Below are 10,598 nucleotides of genomic sequence, written 5' to 3' on the forward strand. Positions count from 1 at the left end.
GCAACTTCTAAATGATGTTGTCATCTGATCACTACATCTGCACACTGGCACACACACACACACACACACACACACACACACACACACACAAATAACATTTTAAAGAAATAAATATTGCATGATGACTGCAACAACCACAGGTCATGGGAAAAGAGGAAAGAAACAACGGAGCAAAGAGAAGATGCACACACAGGAGGAACATCAGGAGAATGTAGATTTACCCAACTGTTCTCTCAATGTTAGCATGCTGGCATGTAGGGCCCAACACCCTGAAGGGATTGGCAACATCCCTGACCTTGACTCACTAAATGCCAATAGTAAGCCCCAAACCCCACCACCTATAACGATCTCAAATGTCTCCACTCATTGCCAAATGTCCCATGGAAGCGAAATTACCTCTAGTTGAAAGTCACTGATATGTAGAATCTAAAAGCCTGAGCATTTCCAGAAACTTTTCCAGCAAGCAACAAAAGAGAAATGGTCACAAGGCCACTAGTTGTGGTGAAGATAGCTTGAGTGCCTTTAAGAAGGTTCGTTCAGCTGGGCAGTGGTGGCACATGCCTTTAATCCCACCACTTGGGAGGCAGAGGCAGGGGGATTTCTGAGTTCAAGGCCAGCCTGGTCTACAGAGTGAGTTCCAGGACAGCTAGGGCTACACAGAGAAACCCTGTCTTGAAAAACCAAAAAAAAAAAAAAAAAAAAAAAAAAGAAGATTCATTCAATGATGAAGTCCACATATAGGAGTCATGAAGGAAACAGACAAGGTAAAACTGAGCAAGCAAGGTTGAACTGCACTCAAAAGTCTGCCTACAGAAGTGAAGAGACATACCCATAGTTTGGGGTCTGTACTAGCCAATGAGAGAGGTGCAGACTCCTGTTGCACTGGCTTCTAAATGAAAGTCAAAGATTAAGGACAAAAGAAAGAAAGATAAAGAAAGAAAGGAAAAAAGGAAGGAAGGAAGGAAGGAAGGAAGGAAGGAAGGAAGGAAGGAGGGAGGGAGGGATGGAGGGAGAAAGAGAGAGAGAGAGAGAGAGAGAGAGAGAGAGAGAGAGAGAGAGAGAGAGAGAGAGAAGATTCTTCATTTTCTCCTCAGTCACCTTTACCCCCTACTCAGCAAGGGTCCATCATGGAGACAGATGTTGCCCAAAAGGACCATAACAAAGATGGGCCAGTGAACAAAAGTGTGAGATTGACTTGGGTTTGCCATTTACAGAACAATAAATGAAGCCTTTGAAGCACAGTAAAACAAAAGAGCCATTTGTCTATGCTGGTAGCTAGCTACAAAGGAGAACAGGATTGCAGCAAAGGACCAAGAAAGAAAGAGAAAACAACAAACTGAGATGTGCCTGGGGTTTACTAGGTCCTGCCTGAGACCTTATGCCAGAATCTGAGATCTAAAAGTCAGTGGGTAAGAAAACACTCAAGTATGCTTAATGCAACACAGGCAACATAGGCTCTTGAGTATTGTGTTAAAAATATCTAATAATTTTTTTCTTGTCAGCTCCTTTAATTTATGCAGTATGGGAAGGGACAACATCAGGGAAAAAAGGAAGAGAAGAAAAGGAAGACTGTACATTTTCAAATGCACAAAGATTTTGTTCACTGCCTTCTCAGTTTCTGTACCTATGAATTAATGGTGCTAAATTTTATTTCTGTTATTTTCTTGTCCATGGGGGAGCCTGACTGTGTTCCTCTCTATTGCAGCATGGCTGCCATTAATATGCTTGTGAGATCCTCTGTTCCTTTAGCATTCCATGGTTAGCTTGGTTTTTAATCTAACAGCACTTCTTTCAAAATGATCTTTCTGCCACAGACAGCTATTTATCATTGTCTTTGCTCTTGTCACCTCCTGACAGGACTCATGTGAACTGAAGCAATTTAGAAATCCCAGCCCATCCTTAGGATCTCCTGCTTCTTTAGAGACTGCTTTTATACATGGAAAGTTAGCTCAGTAATGGTGGTGGGGCTCTTTGAAACATGCAAAAGAGAGAGATTCAAGAGAGTTGGGGGATGTTGTTTAGGGGTTTCTCCTTGTGACCAGAACAACTTTACGGAAGAGGTGTATATTTTGGCTCAAAGTTTGATGGAAAAGTCTGTGATGTTAGAAGTCACGGCTGGAGCAGCTGGAGGCTTTGTCATTTGGGGAGCCCAGTCACACTCTAGTCAAAGTTAGGAAGCAGGGGGAGGGGGAGGTTTCTGGAGTTTAGCTCTTCTGTTTTATACCTCTTTATCCACATTGTGACTAGATCTAGTCCATAGTTAACACAGATCACATTAGAGTGGGTAGGTCTTCCTTCCTCACTCATACCTCTCTAGAAATACCCTCATAGATACACCAGATCTGCATCTCCTAAGTGATTCCAAGTTTCATCAAGTTGACAATCAAAACTAACCATCATAGGCAGTGGTGGCATACGCCTTTAATCCCAGCACTTAGGAGGCAAAGGCAAGTGGATCTCTGATTTCAAAGCCAATCTGATCTACAGAGTTCCAGGACAGGCAGAGAAACCCTGTCTCAAAACACCAAAAAGAAGAAAAGAACCCCCCCCCCCATTAACCATTCCAAGGATGACAGTTCCTGGTATTTTATTCACACCACATATTTGGACCTCCCTTGATGTGTCTTTGCCAAGGAAGAAGTTGAGGCAACTTGTTCATTCTGGTTGGGGATATACAGCTCAGTGACAGAATGCATGCTGACCTGTGAGGCCCTGTCTCAATACTGAGCACACACACCTTCCTCCTCATCTCAAGATGGCCCTTTTCTCTCTGTAGCTCTTGCTTTCTTCTTAAAATACAAAATCAGCATGGCTGTTGTATGAGACAGTATGGCGAAAGGCATTGTGATTCTCAGTTTGTCAGGCTGTAAGAAGGAATGCACTCTCTGCCATGGGGTAGCCCTATGGGACTGCTCACCTGGAGTCTTAACTCCATGAAGAATAATAGGGTATTGTGGAAAGCTGTGTATTTTGGACATCTAACTCACATCCAGCTGCATCTCCCAAAAGAGAACCTTACAGTCACAACATTCCGGAGGAACAAAAGAGTGTGACGTCTTCCACTATCTTCCAAAAGGAAACTTCAGAACAAAACAAGCAATCATTGCCCTTAGTAGGCTTGCACAACGAAGCATACATGACCGTCATCAGAGCAATCGGAAGCCCAAGGCAAGAGAACAGCAAGTTCAAAGCTAGCTTGAACTGGCTGCATAATCAGTCCCTATCTCAAAACACCATGGGCTAAGGGTGTAGCTCAGAGACAAAGCTCCTGTCTAGTGTTTGAAAGCCCCTGGATTTGATTCCCAACAATAAAAACAACAACACACATACTGATACTCACACACAGACATACAGATACCACACCCTAAACACTAAAATTTAGTGTAGGTGTACTGGTATATGGAACTCTAATTCCAGCACTACAGACAGACTTTGAAGTAGTTTTTATTTTAGTTAGAAGCCATCCTAGGCTACATTCTCAAGAAGAAAATTCCACTAACTACACTTTATTAACAAGATTATAAACTTGTGGCTTCTTGTCCCTTTTCAATATTTTTTTTTAAATTTATTTTACAATGAATGTGGTACCCGTTCATTTCCTAATGTGTAAAATGGGGATATCCCCTGCCTTTCTGTTTCTTGAAAGCGACACCTCAGGTGATGTCACCAGGTTGGGGTACATTATGGGCAAGTCCCCAAACCACAGGCTATTCCGCTACCTGAGTTCCCACGCCTACACTGGACCAGCATGACTTGGAAGTAAGATCTTAAAATAATCCGTAATTACTCCTTTTCAAAAGCACCTTCTGAGGGTCAGCTCTAACCACTCTCATATTTGTTGGTCCACTCTCATATTTGTTGGTGCTGTCCTGTGTTTGGGGAGAGGGAGATGGTGGGTGTGCACAGCTTCTAACAGAGTAATACTAAAGAGACAACCCTAGGGAGTCTTCCCCAAGAGGCCTTTTCTAAGGCTAGACACCCTGTCAGGTATACTGAGTATCTTGTCAGTTGATCAGATGCAGTCAAGAGTCTTCTGCATTCACAAACACTGTGTAGGTTCTACAAATTTCCTTTGTATTACACCAATCTTTATGCAGTTCTTTGGTTTAAATTTTCAACCTTTATTATTATTATTATTATTATTATTATATTATTATTATTATTATTATTGTTTTTTCGAGACAGTGTTTCTCTGTGGAGTCCCGGCTGTTCTGGAACTAACTCTGTAGACCAGGATGGCCTCGAACTCAGAAATCCGCCTGTCTTTGCCTCCCAAGTGCTGGGATTAAAGGCGTGCGCCACCACCACCCGGCAATTTTCAACCTTTAAAAACAAAATTACGCCCAGCGGTGTGCAGTGTGCAGAGCCGCGCTCCGGGCGACCTAAGAAGGCAGCTCCGGAGTGAGAGGGGCTTTGCCTCCCAGCCTGCCGCCCCCTCGCTCCAACCCTCCGGCTGACCCCAATTTCAGCGGCCGCGACCCACGCTGCCGCTGGGAAACTTTGCCCCATTGCAGCGGGCAGACACTTTGCACTGGAATTTACAATCTGCGAGCCAGGACAGGACTCCCCAGGCGCCAGGGAGGGAATTTTTGTCTATTTGGAGACAATGTTCTCTGCCTCTGCCCTCGATCGGCTCCCCTGAAAAGAGCTCCTCTAGCTATTTGAAGGCTGGATTTCCTTTGGGCGGTAGAAAACCCGGTAAGCACAGAGCTGTTGGTCTTCTACTGTGTTTTCTCTGCGTCTTGAATGGAGCGGCCGGTTAGGGGACAGTCTTTCTTCCGTTCTTGGGCTTTTGACACTTTTCTCAAAGTAGTGGGGTAGGCCGGGGTGGAGCTGGGATAGATCTGAGTCGGGTTAGAGCGACTTGTCAAGATGACAGATGAAAGGGGAAGGGAAAAAACCGGGGTGTATTTTGAAACAGGTAACAGAGGGTACTATGGGCTGACGCTGACCCCGGCCAGTTGGACCTTCTTGCTTTGCTACATTAATTAATATTTTTGTCCTCTTGGGGGGTGTTGTCAAATCCGGAGGTCGCTTCGCGATAGCCAAAGAAAGCCCTCCATATCCCGAGGTCTTTGGATTACCTTTTGCGTGTGGGAGCGAGAAGGCTCCGTAGCCTCTGACCTCCCAGTCTCTGAGAGGGCATTTAAATTTCAGCTTGGTGCATTTCTGACAGCCGGGTACCAACACGGAGGTGCGTCCCGCCCGCCAATCCCCTGCAGCGATTGCAACCCGTCCCTGATCCTTTTAAGAAGTTGCCATTTGGCTTTAAAAATAGTGATCATAGTAAAATTTAAGCCTGATCCCCGCGGGATTAGGACTTAGTGTTAGTGTGGAGAGGCAAAACTGGGACAGGGATGTGACCGATTCGTTGACTTGGGGGAAACCAGAGGGAACCCTCACATTCCTGGTTGGGATCCGCGGGTATCCCCCGCGCCCCTGAATTGCTAGGAAGACTGCGGTGAGTCGTGATCCCAGCTGTTCCTTAACAGCTGCTACCCTCGGCGGTGAGAGGGAAGACGCCCTGTACTGGGTGCTGAATTCCTGCGGGTCTCTGGCGCAGTGGCGTCGCAGCTTTAGAGTGTAGAAGGGAGGTGTCTCTTATTATTTGACACCCCCTCCCCTTTTATTAGAGAGGTTTGTTAGAGCCGGAGATTGAGCTCTCCCTCCAAGTCAGCAATCGGAAAGAAAAACCGGCAAAGGAAGGAAGGAGGCCGCGCTGGTGGTGGAGAAAGAGGAGGGTGGAGAGGGGCAACCGCGTGATAGGGGACCGGGACTCGGACACGCGGCACAGAGAGCAGGCACGGGAGGGGGCCGAGCGCCGCGGTGCCTCTCGCCTTTCTCCTTCAGGTGGCGCAAAACTTTGCGCCTCGGCTTTTGGTAGACTGTATTCCCTACTGTCGCCTCCCTCCGCCTCTGAAGGAGGCCAAGGCCGATGGCGATTCCTGGGCGTCTGCAGGGCTAAGTCCGCTGCTCTGGGCGGGGACTCGGAGCAGCTGCTAGTCCGACAGCGTCACTGATAGTAGGGAGAAAAAAAAAAAACAGTGAATCCCCTCCAACCACACACACACACACACACACTTGGAAGTACAGCACGCTGAAAGGGGAGTGGTTCAGGATTGGGGTGTGCGCGTTGCCCAGGTTTCCGCATCAACCAGAGCTGGGTAACTCTAGACTTGCTTCCCTTGCTGTGCCCCCTCCAGCAGACAGCCACAACTATGTCCCTCAACGTGAGCTTTGCCAGCAGGAACTATGACCTCGACTACGACTCAGTGCAGCCCTATTTCATCTGGGACGAGGAAGAGAATTTCTATCACCAGCAACAGCAGAGCGAGCTGCAGCCGCCCGTGCCCAGTGAGGATATCTGGAAGAAATTCGAGCTGCTGCCCACCCCGCCCCTGTCCCCCAGCCGCCGCTCCGGGCTCTGCTCTCCATCCTATGTTGCAGTCTACCTCCTCTCCCAAAGTCAGCGCAGCCGCGGACCGGCCTGCGGAGACAATGACGGCAGCGGTGAACTTCTCCACCGCCGATCAGTTGGAGACCGAGCTGCTTGGAGGAGACAGGGTGAACCAGAACTTCATCTGCGATCCTGACGACGAGACCTTCATCAAGAACATCATCATCCAGGACTGTATGTGGAGCGGTTTCTCTGCCGCTGCCAAGCTGGTCTCGGAGAAGGTGGCCTCCTACCAGGCTTCGCGCAAAGACAGCGCCAGCCTGAGCCCCGCCCGTGGGCACAGCGACTGCTCTACCTCCAGCCTGTACCTGCAGGACCTCACCGCCGCCGAGTCCGAGTGCATTGACCCTTGGTGGTCTTTCCCTACCCGCTCAACGACAGCAGCTCACCCAAATCCTGTACCTCGTCCTATTCCACAGCTTTCTCTCCTTCTTCGGACTCGCTGCTGTCCTCCGAGTCCTCCCCACGGGCCAGCCCTGAGCCCCTAGTGCTGCATGAGGAGACACCGCCCACCACCAGCAGCGACTCTGGTAAGCCGCTCCACTCTCAGCAGGGTAGGAAGCGAGAGGTTGGGGTGGACCTCCTTCTCCACTACTCACTGGCATTAATTCAGTTGACCCCGGGGCTCACCCTTTCTTTCCCTTCCGTCCCTGGATTCCTGTGCTTCAGATATCCCTCTCCCCTTCTCCCAGACCTCCCTGGTTGTCAGCCCTCCCCCACTCTTCCCACCCATCAGGAATTTCATTTGGGTTTTTAAATCTTCTGGCTTATCTCTTTCAACTCCATCCACTCTCTTTACCCCTCCGAAGTATTTTAATTACCCGGACAAGGGTGTGAATGAGGATAAGTGAACTGATCCTGAGGAGGTGAATTACCTGCTTCTTTTCTTGACTGCCAGAATATTTGAATTTAATGGATACGTTTGTACAAGACCCAAGATAGTGAAACTTCCTAAAGAGTTGAAGAGCTGTTTTTTTTTTTTTCATCCTGTTTTGAACACTTCAAAGCAAATCCTGTTCAATTTGGATTTCTCCCGTTCCCAGCACTTCCCCAAAACCAGGACGTTTGGCAAAAGCTGCAAGACTTTTTATTATTATTATTATTATTATTATTATTATTATTATTATTACTGCGCTTCCAGTAAAATAGTAGGGAGTTGGCTAAAGTCATAGCAAGAGATTTGCAGCCATCGCTTGCAGGACCTGAAGGGTTCTCGGTAAAGTCCCTTAAAAATAGGAGGTGCTTGGGAATGTGCTTTGCTCTGGGTGTGTCTGAAGCCTCATTAAGTCTTAGGTAAGAATTGGCAATTATGCCATATCCTGGTACGTGGTAATTTTCTCCCCTGTGCCCTAACCCTGTTCTGTGTCTTTCTGGGAGAAGGGAAGATGGTGTCCTGATCTGGTTCTTACTTTCTTCTGAATCCTTTCCCATTTGGTATTTGAATAGCATTGGTTAAATCCTTTATAGCGTCTGGGATTCAGGAGGCATTGCTAACTGTGATCTTCCCCTTCCTCCCTTACAGAAGAAGAACAAGAAGATGAGGAAGAAATTGATGTGGTGTCTGTGGAAAAGAGGCAAACCCCTGCCAAGAGGTCCGAGTCAGGTCATCCCCATCAAGAGGCTATAGCAAACCTCCACACAGCCCACTGGTCCTCAAGAGGTGCCATGTCTCCACTCACCAGCACAATTATGCAGCGCCCCCCTCCATGAGGAAGGACTATCCAGCTGCCAAGAGGGCCAAGTTGGACAGTGGCAGGGTCCTGAAACAGATCAGCAACAACCGCAAATGCTCCAGCCCCAGGTCCTCAGACACGGAGGAAAACGACAAGAAGTGGACACACAACGTCTTGGAACGTCAGAGGAGGAATGAGCTGAAGCACAGCTTTTTTGCCCTGCGTGACCAGATCCCTGAATTGGAAAACAACGAAAAGGCCTCCAAGGTAGTTATCCTCAAAAAAGCCACCGCCTACATCCTGTCCATTCAAGCAGATGAACACAAGCTCTGCTCAGAAAAGGATTTACTGAGGAAACGGCGAGAACAGTTGAAACACAAACTTGAACAGCTTCAAAACTCTGGTGCATAAACTGACCTAAAGCGAAGAAGAGCTGGAATCTCTCATGAGAGTAAGGAGAACGGTTCCTTCTGACAGAACTGATGCGCTGGATTTCAAATGCATGCTCAAAGCCTAACCTCACAAGATTTTAAGACATGTATAATAACAAACCATAATTTTTTTTATTTAAAGATATTTTCATTTTTAAAGTTGATTTTTTCTATTGTTTTTAGAAAAAAATAAAATAATTGGAATATATAATTGAGCCAACTCTTAAGTTGTGTTTTCTTTTTTTTCCTCTCCCTCAAACTTCTTTTCCTCAATTACAGATTAAGAGAATTTGACCACTTACACAGGGTAGGTTCACAAAGATGGGAAGGAGTTATCTTTGTTAAAATGGCGATGGGGAAAATGGTGCTTGCGTCCTCAATACCTCTGCATTCTCAGGGTTATGAGATGCATTCTGAAGATGGTGATAAGAACCAGAGTTATTAGTTAGGAAAGGGAAAAAGGCTAGATTTGGGGAAGAGAAAAGCAAGAGGTTAAAGATAACAGCTAAATGTACAGAAGGTAGAGATGGCAGAATCTCCTGCAGTTAACCGTAACAGAAGCCATTCCCTGATTTACTTCATGCCAAGGACTCTGCCCTGCAAAAGAACTGGTGGGGGGAAGGGAGAGAGAACCACCTTTTGTTCTTTGCCTCTTGCTCCCAGATGACAGTCCCTTCACATCACATCACCTGTGCCAGGTTGAACCTGGTTTTCCAAACAAGGATATACAAAAGTTCCAAGGGTTGTAGAGCGTAGTGAGAACACAATGAAAATAACCCAGAGCCCTGTCTTGAAAACCAGCCATGCCCCTTGCTTAGCTGGGTGTCCTCCACTGGTCAGGGGCCTGAGAATGAACTCTACTACTTGTTCCAGACTCTGTTATGAGCTTTGGCATAGTGCCACTCAAGAGGTACTATGATCTCTTCACACCTAGTACAGGTAGAAACAGGGTGAAATTACCCCTCCTTGCACCCAGGGGATTCAAAGCTACTTAACACTTAGTGTATCCAATAGGAAGAATCTAGCTACTAATGAGGGCAGGAGTCATTCAAGCTTCACTACTCACAACTGACCAGGCTTCAGTTCCTCTCCTCCTTTGTGGATTGAGGGGTAGAAGGGGGAGCATTGTATGTCAACAATTGTTGCTTAGTCTTGTACTCAGAAGCACATAGCTCACTCCTACCTAACCCATTTATTTTTTTAACATCAGATCCCTGCTTGTTCCTGGGAAGAAGCTAGTTTAGAAGTGCCACTACTGGTCAGATCATAAAATAAAACATACTTGGGCTTTCTTACGTGAGTCATTTTAGAAACTGCAAGCTCTCCTTCCTCCCAAGCGCTTTCACACCTGTGACACATGCTCATCTGCCTCTGCCTCCCAAGTGCTGGGATTAAAGGCGTGCACCACCACTGCCCAGTTTACTATTACATTTTAAATATGTTGTTTTTTTATTGACTGCACTAGGGATGGAAACTATGCGTGCTAGATAAGTGATCTAAGGGTGAGTAACATCTCTAGAGACTGTAGGTTATTTCACCAAAAGTTTCGGGGCATTTTCTACATAGTGGTGGAAGTTTGAGTCCTGGATGGAATCCAGTAAACTTTGAAAAGAAGCTAAAGGAGAAAATATCAGCAGCAGATTGCAAGGAAGCCAGAATAAAGGAGAGCTAAAACCAACAAGCTAAAATCAAAATGTTTTGCTATTTGAACCATGCCTAAAGTAGCAAGAAGTACATACAGCATGAGTCCACTGGCCTAGTGAGGGGGATGCAGCTCTAGGCCACTCCTTGTATCCATTTCCTCTTCCACTCGGTATCCTCCTGCTCCTTCATCTGTTAGAGACAACTGCCCATAGTTAGTTAATGAGCTGTGCGGGCACCCAACCCTCCTGCAGTACTTTGGTACTAGTTATTTGTTTTGGCAATAGGATCTCATTATGCAGGCCATATTGGCCTCAAACTCTGGAATCTCTTGCCCCAGCCTCTTGAGTGTTGTTTTGGGATTACCATGTTGGGACACTATTCTCCAGGTTTCAT

General features: G+C 46.7%; 1 pseudogene; it reads left to right on the plus strand.

Annotated features, from left to right (window-relative positions):
* The first annotated feature begins 6,203 nt into the window (after positions 1-6,203).
* Positions 6,204-8,541, plus strand: LOC117701257 (myc proto-oncogene protein-like; annotated as a pseudogene).
* The last annotated feature ends 2,057 nt before the right edge of the window (positions 8,542-10,598 follow it).

The sequence above is a fragment of the Arvicanthis niloticus genome (assembly GCF_011762505.2).
Source record: "Arvicanthis niloticus isolate mArvNil1 chromosome Y unlocalized genomic scaffold, mArvNil1.pat.X SUPER_Y_unloc_14, whole genome shotgun sequence".
In the NCBI taxonomy this organism is placed as follows: Eukaryota; Metazoa; Chordata; class Mammalia; order Rodentia; family Muridae; genus Arvicanthis; species Arvicanthis niloticus.